Source organism: Temnothorax longispinosus, chromosome 5, assembly GCF_030848805.1.
Source record: "Temnothorax longispinosus isolate EJ_2023e chromosome 5, Tlon_JGU_v1, whole genome shotgun sequence".
NCBI classification, from domain to species: domain Eukaryota; kingdom Metazoa; phylum Arthropoda; class Insecta; order Hymenoptera; family Formicidae; genus Temnothorax; species Temnothorax longispinosus.
Window position 1 is genome coordinate 1,419,341 of NC_092362.1, and position 20,108 is coordinate 1,439,448.

The 20,108-nt window shown below is 41.8% G+C and overlaps 1 protein-coding gene across 2 annotated transcripts in view; it reads right to left on the minus strand.

Moving 5' to 3' along the window:
* The window catches only part of LOC139812658 (uncharacterized), a 53,508-nt gene that overhangs the window by 21,111 nt on the left and 12,289 nt on the right, over positions 1 to 20,108 (minus strand). Inside the window, exon 1 of one of the 2 annotated variants that reach the window (XM_071777660.1) lies at positions 18,588 to 18,805. The exons of the other annotated variant lie outside the window; for it this stretch is intronic. The gene's annotated coding sequence lies outside the window, so the exon portion shown is untranslated. Of the gene's footprint in view, positions 1 to 18,587; positions 18,806 to 20,108 lie in introns of those variants that run through there. 2 annotated transcript variants of the gene reach the window in all.

Consider the following 20,108-nt stretch of genomic DNA (forward strand, 5'->3'; position numbering starts at 1 on the left):
ACTTCGCAATTAGAAAATGTGATTTCTTAAGTACACTTCCACGAAACATGAAATATTTTAAAATTAATGTTTTATATATAAGATTTGTGATAAGATTATTTATGAGTTCCCCCGATGTATGGAGGTAAATTTTTTTTCCGAACAAACAATTTTTTTCGCGTATGTGCAGAATATGCGCGATTATCGTGTAACGGTCATTATTTGATGAAACACTCCCATTTTTAAAACACACAATTTTGGCGCATAAAAAACGTGTATAATTATCATAATGTAAAAATGAGCTGATGTACGGTTTTATTTAACGATTGCGTAAGTTGTTACGGAAATGACGAAGCAAATACTTGGTAGCGAAAATCGGTGAAAAAGAGAGAAAAGGGAGGAAGCAGATATTGCGTTTCTTTGTGACACGATTCCATAACTTTAGATTTTCAATATAAGACTTCTTTTAAATAAGATATATATACAATATAAAAACGGTATCTCTTGAAATCTGGCTTCAAAACCTGGCGGTCCGCAACGCGGGGAAAGAAAAATATGCGTCTCGGTCACTGCGTTTTTTCACGATTGAGAGACTTTTGAGATTCGCAATTTCGGAAAGATCCGCAAGGTAAATATATTCCCGCGTAGCATAATTCTTCGGAGGCTCCCCGAGACTGGGTTTAAAAATAGCCGGCGAATTTGCATCTACGTAAGCGAACGGGCGTGACGAGAAGCGTGCGACGGGAACAAGTGTGATTTACCATGGAAATAAATCGTCAGGGATTTATTAGCCGTCCGCCGTTGTCGTCGCGTAACTGAAAACGTTTATGCGCCGATGAGGTGCCGAGGCAGACGGTGCATAAAACTGTCCGTCCGATTCACGTTGCACACGGAGTCATCATCGTCGCCGCGCGAGATCGAGTCGCCTGCAGTTACGTCAGGATTGACATTGGTCGCCACACCTGCGGTCTGTCCGTCTCGCCCGGTATGTTTTGCGTGAATGGATCGCGTATATACGTGCATCTCCGACGGCGCGGCGGTGCACGGTTCTGTAATTTTACCGGGTATATAAAGCGGCAAGACCGCCGATAATTGTGACCGGTCTTGCTTCCCCGCGCGATCCTCGCGCGGCACAAAACCGCAAACGGAGAGACCGTTTAACCCGCGCGCGGATATTTAACCCCCGATGTCGCGCCGTGCATTAATTAGAATCACGCAAACAACTTGAGGTCGCGTGGTCAAGGCGCGCCGTGAGGCGACGCCGCGATGGTGTTACAATTGAAATATTATAGTTATATGATTAATTTAAATATCGAGCTTGAGTTCAAAAGTTAATTTATAAGCACATGTATGTATGAAGATAAATGATGTATTTTATAGGTGACGAGAGTAATAAAGATGAAAATGCTTAAATTGCACAAGAAGAAACACAATGTTTAAAGTATTACTTTGATTAGTTTTTTTTAAATTAAAACAAGTAAATATCTGATAAAGAAAAATTTATGCGTGTTATTAGAATACTTAAAAATAATCTGCACTGTTACACAATCGTGACAATTTGATTTAATTACTTGTAATTGTCACTATTCACATCAGACGATCATATTTCATCGTCATTTACAGCAACGTTATAGAAGTCCGATATTAATATAATAACACATTTAATGACATCAAAAAGATTACATATACGTGTAACTATTTATTGTAAATCTGCCTTTTCTAGGTATACAGCCACAGAGATGAGACAGAAAAATAAAGTGGAATATTCCATCGACACGCGAGCGAATGAAGAAGCAAGAAATCGCTCGTAATTATGCAAACTCGTGTGAATTCAACTCTTTTTCAACTGAATACTCGTCTTATAATAATACCTACCATCATTGGATAATTAGTTATTTACCACCGCTATTTATCATATTTATTTCTCGTGAAACTTCATTTTCACTGTTTTTTTTATTTGTAAAAAAGAAAAGATATACATGTCAATCAATTCGCATATTTAATATTGCTATTCATATTCATTATTGCTACTTTTTGAAGAAAATAGTAGAATTGCTAGCAAAATAGCGAGTTGCTGATGATAAACAATTGTCGTTGATTATAAAACTAAACTGATCAGCTTGCTTTATAAAATTTCTAAGAACGTGTACTTCTAAGAATCTATGAATTCGTGTAGACTAATCTGATAGGCAAATCTTCTCCTTCTTCTTTACGTGACCAATAAGGAAATCGTATATTTTTCTCAGAATATATACTGACGAGGAAAGTAAAAAGAAATTAATCAGTTCATTGCGTACTCAAACCTAAGCATACATATTTATTAACTTGTTGTTTGGTAATATAATAAAATTTATCGACTGCGAAACACGCACGCGTGGACGTCGTATCGGGCAGATTGTGCCGTGTATACTCACGACGCGATGATGGATTCGTCGGATGCTTAATTGCGGAACTCCTGAATCGCGGAAAAAGAAACCTGTTTGACGAACACACGGTACGACGTTATCATGAGTGATTATGCGTGATTATCGTACGCTTACAATGTCGCACAGTTTTGAATGGACACTTGGTCGTCAGAGCTTAAGTTTTCGCCGATATATGACGCCGATAATAAATGAAGGCCTTCCAGGATAGTCCGCGAGTTTATCACCCGATGCGGGATGTAAGTAAAAGACGTTCTCAACTTACCGCGCGTTATTTTCAGATTCATTACCAAGCATATTTACGTAGCGAGAATTTAATGAAGCCCATAATATTGTTGTGATATCATAATTGCCGGTATTAATTACCTCGCTATCTAGCACAAAAAAAATTCATAATATTAATCGAAGCTTGTGCGTAAAAAGGGAAAAAAAGAAGCGAATAATCGGATCAAGATCACTGGGAGAAAACGTGATTATAAATTATAAGTTCGCAGGGAGAAGCCGATGATTGAGTAACTTATTAACATGCAGAAAATGTGATGTAAACTGCCGAGATTTTTCCCAGTTCCCTCTATCCTGCCATTATTGACAAAGTTTCCTCGCGAAAACGGTACGTAGATCAAGTATTTATTTGTTCATATCGTCAAATTTTCTAGTGACTGCAGATGTGTGATTTTACGCGAATAAGTCCTCGCAATCCGTAGAAATATTTACGAATCCCAGTCTTTAGAAGGAAGTCTCGAAGCGAATTCGCGAATTCAGGTGACCTCGAACGTGCGAAGAATTCACGAACGTAAGTCTTGACATTGTGAGAAATATGTCAGTGAGACAATGTCGGAGCCATTGTGAAAGAATTATGCTATTACAATGGACCAGCGATGACAAATGCACAACCCTAAATTATTCGCGAGGCAAAATGAAATATTAATCTGATTGTCAATTTAGCCTTTCTAAAAGAATTCTGCCTCTCGACTTGCATTGAAATGTCAATATGAAAAATCGAATGTGACGAGATTGAAAATAATAATCAATTTCACAACTTCTTTTGATTGATTAATATACAATTTAACTGTTTTCGTCTATATTAATCTTATAATAGTGTTTTTATATGTATGCGTGTGTGCATGTATGCACATAATTATTTTTGTGGCAGTCATCATTTTGAGAAGCCTATCATCGTCATCGTTTAAGAATATAGTATAATTTATCCAATCCTTTTTTTCCTATAATATAATCATCAACAGGATGCCCGAGAGATTAAACGCAGATTGATTAAACTAATATTAGTCGACAGAACCAGTCACACTCGAGAATTAATAAAATATTCCGACAGCGTCAAAATTTGTGTCCGATTAATCTTACCGATGCATGACTTCACATATATTGTCGTTCGATAATTTCCTCTAATAACATTTTCCTGTATGTACATAGTTGCGTCATCGTTGCACTTATCATTCCGAAGCACTATCATCATCATCATCACTTATGAATATATCCTGTCCAATTAAAAGCAATTTATATATGCGTAGGCATTATCAACGACGAGAGAGAGAGAGAGAGAGAGAGAGAGAGAGAGAGAGAGAGACGATGAATTTGTGCATCAAAGATTAGGTGCAATGTATCGCGCAATTTCTTGGAAAAGCCGTTTACAGAATATGATTTTTCTTAAATTTTCAATTTTCGACATTTAGTTTTATAACTTGACAAATGAAACTGCTCGGTATTAAAACCTATTCAGGCGTATTCGTAAATGTCAAGAGTTTAAACAAAAATCTGAAAATGTTAATCTTAACCAAAGTTTTACAGCCTCTCAAAGTTGCCATGGACCTCTCAGACATAGTGCGTGTTTTCGAAATATACCGGAAGCTGTGTGTTCTAGGGTTAATAAGGTTAATTTGTATAAATTGCATTAAATACATTCTTATTACGAAATTACGAATATTGATTGATTTATCTATTTTTAGTCCACGACTGAGTAAACATCCAGAATAACACTCGATCCGTTCTCAGCTCGTCTTATTATGAATCAGCGCTTGATCCGGATGAGATTAAACGCGGCCCTCAGCTTTTTTACGTCTTTCATCACGTCACGTATAATGAGGCCCGACGAAATCCCACGATCGTTGTCGAGCATCGATGCGGCGGCGAGGGCGACCCAGTATATTCCGCTCTCGCGAAAGTGGCTCGGCTGGTCGCGGGCGAATAAACGAAAGAGGAGTCGCGGAGGCAGAGGAAAAAAGAGAGAGAGAAACGAAAGAAAGATACAGGTGGGGAAAGAAGACCTTTTCGCCGCGGTAATTGTTGCGGTGGGCCGGGGATCGCGGGACAACGCGACGGCTTGCGGAAAATAAGAAACTCGGGGGAGACGAAGAGAAAAAAAGAGGCGAAGAGAAAGAGAGAAAGATGAGGAAGAGGGAGGAAATCGAGCATGCGGTCCTTACCGCATCGCGTCGTGTCGTCCCACGATTGTATGCTAAGGCGGGATATACACACGCGAGTATATAAGTTCATGCGTATAATACCCACACCTGCGGGAAACTGATTTCTAAATGGCTGCCTGCCGTAGGATCGCGCAATATTGCGAAGTATGACTTACGATTGCGAAATTAACGCGAGTCGATGGCTCCACCGGCAGCCGTGGCTTTTCCGACCGAGGCGTGAGAGAGGCGTTCTACCCGTAATGCGCGTCTTCTTCGGATAAATCTACGCTGTATCTGAGAGAAATCACGATGCTTGGATGCCGCCGCGCATCCTTACATACTCGCGTGAAAATTATGCGGAGCGATACCGGTTACTCTTCCTGAGAGACAGACTTGTTGTTAGATCTCCTTGAAACTTATAATAATATTTAATTATAAAAAATTGTGAGTCTATAGTTTCTTCCTTGTAAAAAAAGAGAGAACCGAGCAAACTGAAAGTTTTTAAAAAAGATTAACCCAATGCAAATGCTTGAGAATTTGCTCGAGACGTACATTCTATTTAGATATTTCGATATTACTTTGATTTTAAGACACTCGTTATTTTTCAATCATGTATATTGGATGACGACATTGGTTGTAACAATTTTCTAAGAAAAAGAAAAAAAAACAAAATTTGCATGTATTTATTATCGAAAGCAAAACAAAGTATCGATACCTTGGTAAATTACACGAGGAAAAAGCGGAGTAAACGGTGCATCGATGATATATAAGTGGATGCAATAAAAAGGCGAGTAGGGGTACTCTTGTAACGGGTATCCGCAGGTCCGTTGGAAGGCCGTTGACTCCGCGAAACTTTCGCCGGCGCTTTCATATAAGGCAGACACAAAAGTATTAAAGACATTGTAAAAAGCGTTCGGTATCGACTCGGTCATTGAAATTGATAACCCTGCATGTACGTGAGATAAGTATATGTGTTATAAGTGCATGACTTTCCTTCTTATAAAAGAGACATCGCACCTTTCTCTCTATTATCAATATAAAGACTACTTTAATCATCGGAATAACGGAGATTAAATGCGATTTCGACTTTTAATGCACGTTGAGAATCAAAATTGTATCCCGCACATCTGTCGCACACTGAGAGAAATTTAAATGACAACAAAATTTGATCTGCTGCGAGAGCAAACTTTTTGCTATTGCCAACAAAAGGTTTGCTACTATTGCTAAATTAATTAGCTCTCGCAGCAAACCAAGTGTTTGCTGTCACTATACTGACAAATGATTTGCTAATACAGCAAAAAATTTCTCTCAATGCACGCATAAGCTGATTGATTTATTTAAACTAGTGTTATTGCAGGTGCGACACTTAACTGTGAATTACGTGTAGTAGCATAAGGACGTTTTAATTGTGCATCAGAGTTCATCGTAAATACCATGCGTTTACATTCGCCGAACACTACAATGTTGCATCCACGCGGTTATCACCTCACTCGACCGATTTTAGTTCCGGCATTTAGGAATCTACGCGCTATACGCGAAGTAACGAGGAAGTAAGAAACAGATGAAAGAGATTGCAATCACGCTCGTGAGATCCGATCCGAGAAATAACTCTCCAACTCGCAAGAGCTAGGCATCGCGAGGCAACGTCAACCGCGCCAAAGCTACCCCTCGAAGCTACTAAGAGCCCAAGATCTTCGTCTTCGTTCCGCTGTTTGCTTCTCGGTACAAATCACCGTATCGCGTTGTAAAACCGCGCGCGGCGCGGTGAATGTAAAATTCGTGAGGGCGTTTACGCGCGGATTCCCGACGGTGGCCACCGGGCGGCACGCTGCGTCTTCCCAAGGAAGGAAGGAAGGAAGGAAGAGAGCGAGGAAACGCGACTCTCCCTTCGTCGCCGTCGCCGCATACCGGGAGACTTTCTCACGCCAAGGGCGTCGCCTTATATATCGAATATTCATCTTTCTCTCTTTCTCCGTCCCACTCTCTCTCTCTCTCTCTTTCTCTCTTTCTCTCTCTCACGGCGGCGGATCCTAATTGCGATCTCTTACGAGCAACGCCGCCCACGAACGACCGCAGTCATTTAAATTTGTGTCATTATATACCGCGTGCGCGAGACGGTGCGAAGGAAGCCACCGCCGCCGGCGGGGGACGGTGAAAACCCGGGTGCATTCTTGAGATGCCCGTAACAATGGCCGATGCACGTCTCATGGACAGATATTTCTCGCTCGATTAATGGTACGCGAACTACCCTTCACTTTCAAAACGAGATTAGGGCTGACGTAAAAGTAATTTGTCAGGTTATTGTTATTGTCTCAAGTTACGGCTCGCAATTCTTCGTGCTATACACTGAGAAAAAAACATTTAGATCCAAAAAAATATTTATTAGATGGCTCTTAATAGCTTATTTGCTTAATATAATACACATATTTAGTTAGAATTTGATATTTTTATTTAAATTAAGTAAAAATATCTAATTCTAAATAAATAACCTAATAAATATTTTTTGGATCTACACATTTTTTCTTAGTGTACCATATACTTCAAATTGCTCTCGTATCAATCGCTGCTATATATTCCGAATTATTTTTGTACACGATCGATACCGTGTTCCGCGACTCCAGCAGTCGAATTTTAAACCTGTCGCGCATCTCGTGCCTACCGTAATATTCTTTCGATTACTTTCCACAGTCCTGCCGCAAAATTTACATTTAATGCGCCGAGCAAAGCAATGTCCGCACGCAATCAATTGGACGTATTTTATTTAACGATGCAATTTAGCGCGCGGGAAAGACACTCTGTCCTAAATTACTGCGGGGATGTTTCATAACCCAATGTCGTAAAAATATATGCGGGCAGCGCGGAAGAAAGCCGATGTTCCTGGAACGGACAATGCCAATGAGGTTTCCATGGAAATCCCTCCCGATGCGGTAACGCGAATGAAATTCGCGCTTACAATGGAGACTCGCGCGCATACCCGAGAAGAGAATGATGCGCTACGCTTCCAGCGCATCAGCATAATTACCTTACAATTAAGTTCGCGTTACGTAAATGCGTTACGTACGGCGCGCAAATTGATCGGCATGCTACTTACAATTAGTCAAAAAAAAAAAAAAATCAGCATGTTTCTTGTTTACCACGTTTTGCCCGCGGTTATTTTACATATTGCCATAATGAATGACGAAATTCAGATTGAACTGTACGAAATAACTTTTTATCTTATATCTTCCCAGAATTGATTTGACGCAGAACTATTAACATTCATATCTATAGGACGTCGCAAAAAACGAGTCGAGATAATTTAAACAGTTTCAGAGGTCATTTGGAATAAAAAGTATTATATGATTATAATGTTACTCTGGTTTTCTCAGGGGTTTTTTTTCTTTTTCACTACATAAAATTATTCGCGTTGCATAAATTGACAGTTAATAGCTAATTATAGGCAGTGGAAAAACACGGCCATCAAATATGTGTTTTGGAAATACACCTTTATAAATATCGCACTTATGTGTGAACGATGCATCTTAAATTTGCTTTTATCAATCAAATATACCGCTCTCTTCGCGCTTCAAAAAATTCGAATTTTATAGGTTTTCAAACACATTATTACACAAAGACTATCGACATCTTTCCGAATCTCTGACACCTGAGGCCGTTCTACCTCAAATTAATCGAAGGAATCTGCGGATGGCACGAGAAACTCAGGGCTATCCTATACACGATAATCCTGTTATTAATTTGCACAATAACGACGTGAAGACGATCCGTTGAGTCAAGGATCTATACGGAGACGCGAGGTCTATAACGTTATCGCTTTCAACGGCCTGAATTCACAACGGATCACACGATCAATACTGACGCGGAGAACCGTATCGCTGCAGCGGAGACCGCAAAAGGAAAAAAAAAAAAGAATCACAACCACTTTCTACGACGTCCCGATTACAATCGCGGTGCATTTCGACGCGGTTTGCCACAAGGATCGTACCGCCGCTCGGCGATCAGCATCCACGCCAACCACGAATCAGAATGGAGACGACGATCGCGAGGGAAGTCGCGGAGGAGCTCGTTCGAGAAGCCATTAAACAACAACATCGTCGTATCCATGGACAAAATTATTCCTCGATCGTTGATCCCGTCGTGCCTGCCGATCGATCGTAAATACTCCTCGAGCGCGACGACGACGCGAATGAGGACGCTAAAAAGCCAAGGACTGCTTCTTAAATCCGAATATCTCCGCCGTATAGTCGAAGGTTTCTATGAAGAAACCTGCCGTGCATAATTTCGACGCTCATTAAAGACCCACCGTCTTCAACTCCGGTGATCGGCCTATTTTTCCACGCTTTGACATTCCGCGCGAAATTACACGCTCACGTGTGGAGAAACGACGACGACCACGCGGCGATCGTGATTCCGATGATTATAAGCGTTCATGTGGCGCGGCTATAGCTAGGATAAACGCAGTCGGAGATTGCGCGAAAAACGCACCGGGCGTGCTTCTCCTCGTCACGAAACCCCGCCGCCGGCTCGCGCGCCGCGCCGGTACCTTCGCTCCGGCTTAGCTTCCTATCCTTGAACCTCCGCGGAGAGATAAAGCAGGTACATACGCACACGCACACGCACACGCACACGCACGCCGGGAGAAAGAGAGAACCGGGTGTGGCCGGTGTGTGTATCGGCGGCGACCGGCCGCGACGGAACGGAGAGAGGGAGAGAAAGAGAGACGGCGAATGTGTCAAGTGTGTCACGCGAGTGAAACGTTTGCTTGCGTTCGCGATGCGGTTTATTGCGGCGCGCGATTGTGTGCCAATCCGACTCCGTGTGCGCGCGCGCGCGCGCGCGAACGCGAGCAGAGGCTTCGGAAGCGATTATATGTACAGGGACTACTGCTACTGCTGATGCTGCTGCTGGGTTTACTGTCTGCTGCAAACCCGGCCCGGCCCGTCGTTGCGTGCAACGCCATGCGACGCGTTTTATTGGCGCTAATACGTCGTCTACTCAAAGGAAGGCTACCGGCTGCTGCTCGCGTCACTCGCGAGGGTCGTTAAGCGACAGATCGGCCAAACTTGCATACTGGTAATCGCAATGGTGATCGAGCGAATGCTTCTTCTACGACGGTCTTGTTGGGGAAGGTCAGGGAAGGTAATCATACGGGAGTATTATCCTAAGAATAGACTCGGAGAACGCAGAGAATGTGTCTCGAGTTAAGTGTCAAGAGTTATACAGTCGCCTATAGTCACTTGAATAAAATAACACGTAATATTAATTAATGTAAGAGTGGCCACGATACATACGTGCTCTGTGTTGCGAGATGATCTCTCTCGGTAGATGTAAGATAAAAAACCAAAACGATGCGCATCGAACGAGTAAGTAATATAAAGCGTGAAATTTATGTCTGACGGTACTATACGCGCCTATTCGTCGAAAAACGATTGTCGCAAGAAATCAATCGCTCGAATTCCATCAAGAGTTAGAAACGATAGACGCGTCGAGGGGAACAGGAAAGGCAATTAGATCGTGTCTATTCGTTTCAAATGACCGGCTACGTAGTAAAACAAGCATTCTCGAGGCGAGAATATTAAACGGAAGTGCAATCGCAAAAAAGAATAATAACCGGACAAAAGCACGACGAGCATTAAAAAGGGGACTCTGTAGGTGCTAAACTCGTGACTAAACTCGCTTAATACTTTTCCGGTCGTCACTCGCACCTGCAGGAAAGCCTATTCGCCATTTCCTCGCGTTCGTCGTTTTCGCACCTGACAGGAAGGCGACAGGAGCTTATTAGCATCCAGCTATATCTCGTTATAAAAGTCCCCCATCCTGGCACGATCTTTAAACAAGCGAACTGTCGTGATTCACAAATCCGGCGATCGAGAATCTAAACGTCGAGAGGATCTAAAGCGATCGTACCCTAAAACTTGAAGTATATATTCCGCAACATGGAAAATATGGTATATCTTCAGAGCGCGAGACTTGCGGTACTCGCCTTCTACGAAGGGAAATATTCCGCCTCTAAGAACGAATCCTCCGCGAAGACGCGAGCTAGGTCCCTACTCTACGGATCGTTTCGAAATAATAGTCTATAACTGGGTAATCATACATTCCATAAAATAAGCACGCGCGCGGGCAGGGGACTCGTTACGCCTCAACATTGGCACACAGGTCGGAATAAACCGAAGGGCACAACGTCATGCAAGCCGCGCGCTCGCACATCGCGCGATCGGAAAAATCCATAATTCGACGTTCCGTTGTGCCGCGCCGCGCCGCGCCGGCCCCGCTCGGATTACGTACTTCCTCGCATGCGATTTCCAGTTACCTGAGTTTCGTCTTCCAAAGGGGTATTTTCAACACTGTATTGAAATATTCGTATTCTTTCGCTGAAATTAACTCTGACGCGATAAATATACATTCGGACTGTTTATTATCTTTTTGGCGCGGTTCGGCCGTGACTGTCCTCCTACTGTCGTGCGAATGTCAGCGTATCTCGCACTGCCTTCAAAGAGTTAATAAGGAGTTGAATTACATACGTGATTCGTTATCGCCGTCAGTAAATCCGCCGATTATCGGAGTTGGTTACGCGACAAAGAGGTATAATTAATCGTTAACGAGCCTATACAAGCTTTTACGATCCAAAGGACGATCCTAAAATATCGGTTTATTCCGAGAAGACCCGAGGTAAGTCAAGAGACAGTGATGCATTAATGACTTGATAATTTCATTTCTCTTGCCACTAAATGTTGTGAATAATAATCCGCTTTTCTGAGAAATAAATTATACTTCGATCATCAAAGGATAACAAATTAGAAAATTAACTCGTTTTTTTCGAATGCATTCATAAATTCTGTCACTTAACCATCAGCTGTTTTTTTTTATTTTTATGATAAACTACTGTTTTATGATAATTTAACATTTCAATTGATTTATTCGCAAAATAATATTCGCATAATAACACAAAAACTATAATTTTTTAAAATAAATTTGACAATATGTGAAGATTTTCATATTATATGTTTGCTGTTTGCATTATGATAATAAAAATTACTCTTTTATGATAATTTAACGTCTACATATTCGCGTAATAACATAATAAATTAAATTTTTTATTAAACTCGAGTATAAACTCGAGATGTAGAGAGATTTTAATATTATATATTTAAGTTTTATAATAAAAATTAACTTTTTATGATTAAACATTTCAGATTACGTATAATAATATAAAAACTATATATTTTTTAAAGACTTTGCGAATATACGAAGAATTTTATGTTATATGATTACTGCATTTATAAAGTTTGTTAGAAATATTTATGATTCCAATATTATAATTCCTGAAATCAGTGTCCCGATTGTTCAATGAATTCATAACTCCCATTAAACTGGACCTCCCACCATCGCAAATCAAGTTCGCACCCGGTCAAAAATTTAGTGCTATTTAGGTACTAATTTAGTGCCCCAGTCCAAATTTTAGTGCTCAAACCGTTTGCTAGGAAATCGTGTAAAAAATGGGGGGTCCAACTTAATGGCGAGCTAAAATTCGGACTGGGACACTAAATTTGCACCTAAATAGCACTAAATTTTTGACCGAGTGCAAACTTGATTTGCGACGGTGGGAGGTCCAGCTTAATATAAGGAATTCATGTATCAAAAAAGATATGATGCACTCGTATACATGTTTCATGACACTCGATGAATCAGGCTTCTCGGTAACGAGCTGAACGAGCGAATTAGAATTCACACGTCACCTGAATGATGAAGAAATACAACACGTGGCCGCGTAAGAGCCAACGGTAAAGCCGTATTTCGACCGATCGTGTTAAACGGGTGCGGCCTGGCGCGGGAAGCAGGAACGAAACTGTCACGAGTCGACACGGCACACAGTCTAAAGACTTTCACGTTAATATTCCGGCGCGGAGACTGTGAGCCTTGCTTCGGCCTTTTTCTTCGATACCGCAGGAATTTTTGCATCCCTCGGATTTCGCATCGCCGCGGGGACGACGGAGAGAGAAGAGAAGGTAACGGGGAACGCGTGTGCGATCGAGCGCGAGCTCGTGTGCGTTGCACAAAGTCGCGCAGCGCAGCGCGGCGCGGCGCGGTGCCGGTCTACCGTAAACTTGACTTTACGAGCGGCGGCGGGGCGCATGGCACGCCTGGTGCCCCGCGAGAGTCGGGGAGAGCTGGCTTGTGCACGCCGCTTGCTTTTTCGCGGTTACCTCTGTATTTTGTTTCGTCTCGCCGGCGTAACGGTCCGCCGTGTCGTCGTTTGCCGCTCAGGCGGCGATCTCTTCGCGAGCTGGCGAGATCGAAAAGTCTGTAAAACACACCGTATAGGCTCCTTGTCCTCTTTAGAAAATGGAAAATCACCGATTTCGAACGACGAAGAGAAACGTGAAATAAATGCACCGGTAGATAGCTAATTAAGAGAAATATTGCTACATTTTGCCCGACGCTTAGATCGTTATCACGATCATTATATCTAGGTATTGATTAAGAATTTAATTAGAGACATTGCCGGTTTCAAACAAAAACGTTAATTTTCGTCAAAATGAAAATGCATTATGAGTGCATATACTGTATTTCTTTTTTATTTTCTAATATAACGCATGTTCTATTTTGACAAACATATCTCATTGTTATCTCGCAAGTTATTGATATTAATTTTGATAAAATGCTTCTCATTCCTGAGTTTCGAAAGCCAATCGCGCGCGGCCTAGGCTTTCTCGCTTCGGAATTTCACGACATACGCGCATCTCGTTTGTATGCGGAAGTGCACGCCGCGTGCCACGGCGTATCCTGAAATTCCGCCGAGTATCTCGCTCGCGCGCGGTTTTCACCCCTACGTCCTGCGTCCCTGCGGAAACGCAGTCGCGCGCAGATTCTCTCTTCTTTCCTTTCTTTTTTTTCCGAGACGCAACGAATTCCATGCAAATTTCGCGCGGCGCGGCGTCGTACGCATAATGCCACGCGCCGATTGTTCGCTTTCGCGATTAATTACTGGGTTCGCGCGCAGCTCTGACGTAATCCGCAAATCATCTGGATGGAACTTCCGGAATGCGGCGGCAGATTATTCCGCGAGCGTACTTCCGTATATGCGTTCCGCGTAACGGAGCGTTGCGAGCCGTTCGTCCACGATTCGCCGACGTAATCGAGAAGTTCTATTTTTTATGAGAACGAATTTAGGCGCGCGATTGCGCGTAGGGGCATTAAAGTTATTGCTCTCCGAGAAATTTCGAAACCTCCGCGCTATCGGTATACACGTAGTTTTGAATACATCGCTTCTCTTTGAATAATAATTTCTCGAAACACAATTTAAAGTTTACCGCTTATTGCCGATGTTATTGCTATTTTGCTATTTATAGTTGCGCAATTACCGATGGTTAAAACGGGAAACCTATTAGACTGATGCTAATAGCGTAATTAAATGTCGTGGAATCCGTTCGTTTAAATTCAAGGTATTTGACATGAAGCAAAACGCCGTAATAACTTTTAACTCTAACGAAATTTTGTCCTAAAGTATATATACGAGAAACTGATTTTACATGAGAAAGCTATCGTTAAAATTCATAGCCATTGATCTCACGTGTAGAGAAGCTAAGTTTGCCTACGTGCGATAAAAAATGTAGTAACACGAGGAAGTTGGCCTATGTAAATCAACCTTGACATTCGGCTTTAAATTGCCTTGCCTATTTTCACCGCTATACAGGTAGTGTAATGTGGATGTAACGCTGCAGGTATAAAAATTGTGTCGCTTATGTCCACGGGCCATAACGGCACCTAACGATCCGATCCGAACGACTAATCGGCAGACTGACAATGGGAATTAAGTACGGCGGCGATTGGCACCTAATTAGATAAATTCATATAACCGCTCGTACGTGCCTGTGGCGTATTACAGCCGATCGAGACACACCGCGCGTTATTAAGTTGCCACACAGAACTCGCCAGTTAGAACTCTCGGCGCACTTCCTTGTGGTTTTGCCGATTATCTCGCTCTCCCGGTGGTAATTTCGACAAGTTTCCGACACTCGCGACTTGTCCAAAGTGGCAGTTGCTAATCGCGCCGGTCTCCCTCGCAGTCCCTAATTTTCTCGTTAACGTTTATTGCGCCGGCTCCATCGCGTCATTATTACATATTTTCCTCGCGTAGAGGGATTTAGGAGATTCCGCGAAGTTCGCAACTCCCACACGCGGAAAGAAAAAGTCGCGTCTGAGCAGATGTGAGAGGATTATGACACTTTTTTCCACTATTCTACGTATATCGTTGCATCACCGTGACGAAACGCCCCGACTTTACGCAGTGTGGCACAACGAGAACCGATCGTAGTCATTGATAAAGTCATCAGCGATATTTAAGGCGACGACCACATTTTGAAATTGCAAACATATGACGAACATATTAGGGCCACGTGAAAGATATGAGAACGGCATTAACGACGCTACGAAGAAGTGCTAATTAAACAGTATACTTTACGATGTGTCGCACGTTTTCGAATAGGCAAACTATTCGTCAACTCGTTCGGCATCTTTAATATGCAACAGACAGATTCCACTGTTACTTAATCACCATACAGATGATCCGTTGCTGCAATCATTTATTTACGCTTACTGGAATTTTTCCGTGAGAGAACCAAGCGAGCTGTTTATTTAGGATTTGTGTGCAAGAGCGCAAGCACTACAGGCACAATTGTGCAAAGTCGAAGAGACAGAAATGCCCTATCTTTCGTGCTCCATCTGATAATATCGCTGCGTCTGGATGACAGATGAAATTAGATGGCAAGGTTACGGTACTCAACCAAAAAAAAAACCGGTCTTTAATCCTTTCTCGTGGACTTAATAATTCTTAGCAATTAACCATAATTCATCAAAGCAGCGAGAAAAAAAGGGAAATATAGGATTACAACGGATTTACCGTTTTAACTATCACTTCCTTTCAATAAGTCCATTTTTTGTCGTTTAATAAGAAAATAAGGCAAGAGATGTATTTTATAATTTTGAAAATAAATTTAATTAAATATCTTGACGTGTTTTTATGTTAATAACCGGAGAATTCTCTTTACCGCAGAAATAGGAGCTTCGAGGAAAAACATTTAATTATAATCCATTTTTCCTCTAATTATCTCATTCGATTAGAAGTTATTAATACTCGGCAGTTATTAATACTCTTTGCAATATGTAATTTTACATAATAAATTAAAATAAACTCATTTATTTTGAGCATCTATAATTGTTTTCCTTCGACGTTTTATTTTCCTTTTGAACATTTCGAAGAAAAAAAAACGTATCTGTAACATCAAAGAGATGCGTGCAGAGAGAGTTAAAATTACGCTCTCGCGAAGTTCGTCTGGACATCATCTTGAGCAGGAAAGGGACAATAAAGCATCGCGGCACGTTACGATTAATCATCAACCCTGCGGTGCGCGCGGATTTTAACGGGATTACGTAACAGCTTCTCGAACGATTATTCGTGTCATGACGTCGTACCAATTACCGGGTTATAGATCCGTCGCCGTGTCACACAGGACGCGAATATTATCGATCGATGGCATCCTTATTATACGAGTTACCTCGGTAAAGATATTGAATGTAACCGCTATTGCGCAATGTGAAGGAGATACGAGGAGCTGCGAGATATAATTGATAATTTCAGGGCCGATATATCACGCGCGTGCAAACCACGAGCAATTGCTCGGCAAATTGAAAGAGGGTCGATATCCGACCTTATTTTTAGCCTATACTGGGTGTCTCGACATCGTATGTAAATATCGAAAACTGTATTTTTTAAAAACACCATTTGTTTCAACATTGAGAAGCAGCGTTCGGGGATCGTGAGCGATCCAACAAGAAAATTTCGAAGTAATATACATATCTTATTAAGTTTTTACTGAATCCCGAGTGAGCTGCATTTTAGCAGAATTTTTAATTTAATTAGCGCGCAAGGCGCGCATGAAAGATTCGTCACGGGAGGGAACAGACGCTATTAACCCGTAGCCCAGAAACTGTTTAATTAAAACTGCCGGCATATTTCCGAGTATAATTCCCGACCGACGAATCTCTCTCTGTCGGCTCATCCCGATTTATTTTCCATGTACCACGATAAATAGACAAAATCCAGAGTTTCTTTCTGACACACAGCACCGATTCGTACATAAAAAAAAAATTATTTGTTTCCTTGGAAATTGTAAATTCTAAAACACAGCGAGGTATTTCTGTGCCAGCGGATATAAGCCATGGCCAACGGTTTTAATGTGAAACGTTTTCGTATGTATAGATATATCTTGACCTCCACCGATGAACTTTCTTTCGTAAATTCCTCCAACAAAATGTTTTGCTTCGAGTCCGATCTCCGCAATCGGGCCCCGAGTTTAAAATCGAACACGCCACGAACGTTTCTCCCAAGCGTTTCGACTTTTCCGCGTGCGAAAGGCTTAAGTTTCCGCGTGGGAAAAACGTGATATCGCGCAATCTGATCCGCTTAATTTTAGTTACATAGTAGTAATTTAACTTATTCGCTTTAATTATACTTTAATTATCTAACGAGCTTCACGGTAACGAACGTGCGCGTTAAATTAATCTCGTAAATCATTCGCGATCTGAGACGCTCCTTATGATCATCCGGACGCTATACCTTCTCTCTTAATTACTTAATCACTTATCATCACTGTCGCTGTCAGCTATGTAAATATTTTCAGCGTCAGAGGCATCGAGAGAATCGTTTCGCGCGTATCGAGGATCCGTACTAAGCTGCCGATTCAATTTTCGAGCCTCTTTGTTCCCTATTACACACCGCGTGCAGAGCTGGCGAGCTGAATCTAGAAAGGGACGTGAGGAATAGAGCTAATCAAAGTTAGGTAACTTAAATTGCCGGTGCGGCGCAGCTGCATTCCCGGTGTGCACCGGGTAAGTTTGCCCGCCGTGGCTGAGATCGATATGCCCGAGATTTTATCTAAAAATCGATAGAACGGACAACACGTTCTGACCACGAAACGTTACCGCAATCGCACGAGAGAGTGTGTAATATTTAGCAAAATCACAACACAAAACTCGAGGTCTATTAGCAATAATTTCGAAATAATTAAAATTCGCATTTCTCAATTCCACGTTCGACGATTTATCATTTTAGGAGAACCAACTGTCGCGCGTGTCCTAATAGGTTTTCTCACAATATTAATAGTGTTCGTGTTAATTAGTGTATTATCGAAAAGGATAAATCACGCAGCTCGGCAGTGCTTGTTAAGGTAAAGTGCCATAACGTGAGGAAGTTCGTTCACTTAGATACGACGAGTAATTCAGCAGAAGAATTCATTAATTGTTAGAGGTAAAGTTATACAATATAATATATGCGATTTTAATATCAATAATGCGTACACATTATGAAATACAGAGCGTATTGCAGTGTTTCTGGTAAGTGGTTAACACCATAACTTGATGAAAAAATCACCCCGCCAGTAGTGTTAATTCACACCGCAAAAATGTGAATTTGCCACACCAAGCAGACAGTGTTGTTTTGACACCAACACCGGTGAGAATTATATAAACACCCCATATGGGTGTTATAATCCATACCACTAGTGTTAAATTCACACCCATATTTTTTAGAGTGTACGCCTAATTATACACGTTAATGCGGTCTTCGAGAAGCGACGAAAAATTATAAACAGATGCGCGCAGGACTTTTCTCAGATCGGAGTAATTTCAAATCAAGCGTTACGATTCATGCACCCGCGGGGAGATGCAATCGTCTTTCAACGGTGATTCTTGATTCTTGCACGCCTACCTGTTTTGATTTGCACGTCGGGGATGTGACAGGATGATCGAACGCTTCGCGAGAGGATGCGACGTCCCCGCAGATCGGATAACGATTGGCGCTTCCGTACGATTTTTCGGAGTTAAAGGGACACGTCGCGAGCGGCGCGAGTCGGCTCCTTTTCCCTCGTACGTGATATCGATTTCGCCGGAGAGACGTCTATACGTGGAACGCACCGCGGCAGCTGAGCACCAACTGACGCGATCGCTCGTTGCTCCGTGGCCCGTGCTCGCCGGACGAGAGTCGCGACTCGCAAGACGACGTCTATAGATGGCGTCTACCCGCCTCGGTGAGCGGTTGGTCAACAGTTCGGCATTCGCAGGTAGGTAGGTAGGTAGATAGGTATGTACACGCAAGGTAGATATGTGTGTACGCGTATGCGTGTGTACAATGGCGCGCGTTAATTGTGAGCACCTGTGCAGATGCACTCGCAATTAAGGTAGACGCAATTATTCAGGGCCGGGCTAATGGTCATTAATCATTATCAGGCCTCGGATTAAGATGGTGCGTTAGGCTGGAGAGCCACTTTATACGAAACTCGATATTAATGGGTGATAATGATTAATTTTAATATGCGTTATATAATTAGTAATATATGACTAATATATAATGTAAAATTAATAATATATCAATTAGTCGTTATTATGTAATATAATAATAATAAAGAAATTCTGCAAAAATATGATTCTCGAATTCGAGTGGGGCTTTGCTATTATAGTATTTGGATTCAAGGTTTAATCAAACTTATCGTCTCTTATCACAGTCTTTAGAGATACGGCTGTAAATATCGTAGTGACTAAACCTTGAATTAAAGTTCTATTTTAAAAAACTATGCCTTTTGATAAGAAATGTTTAAAACATCCGACGCTACTAAGGCGAAAGTACGTGGCACGATTATTATAAGGTGATGTGTGATATTTATTAAAGTCTACATAGCTAATCTTGGAACTTAAGTCGTAAAACGTGAAATTTTTAGAATATTTTAAATTAAGTTTGGATCCAAAGTTATACCAATAAAATTGATACAGATCAAAAATCATTTTTAAAAAATCTTTTTTTTATATTACAGTGGCAGACACAAAGCAGTTATGAAAATAACCGGATGTTTGCAAGCCGGATTGAGATACGAAAGGTGAAATGTGATAAGTAGCTCGTAAACGCATTCGTAATGTATTAATATCGTGCGTTTCTGGCCTGAGGAACAAAATGTGCCGGCCGCGCGAGTAATTAAGAGTATATACGGAATGAGCACGGCGCCACAAAGTACCGGAAGGGGCGGCAGTTTATTTGCAACACGGTGTCATTAACGCAACGCACCGTACACCTACGCAATTTGCACGCGCGCAAGGAGATAGTATACATACGTGCCTACGCGCCGATACTAATAAACGGCTGCGGAAGTGTACCTCGCGACGTCTCCAAGTGAATGAACGAGAGATGCAATCGCGCGGCCTTACACGCGAGCGTTTTGTGTGTCCTTTGTGTCTTAAA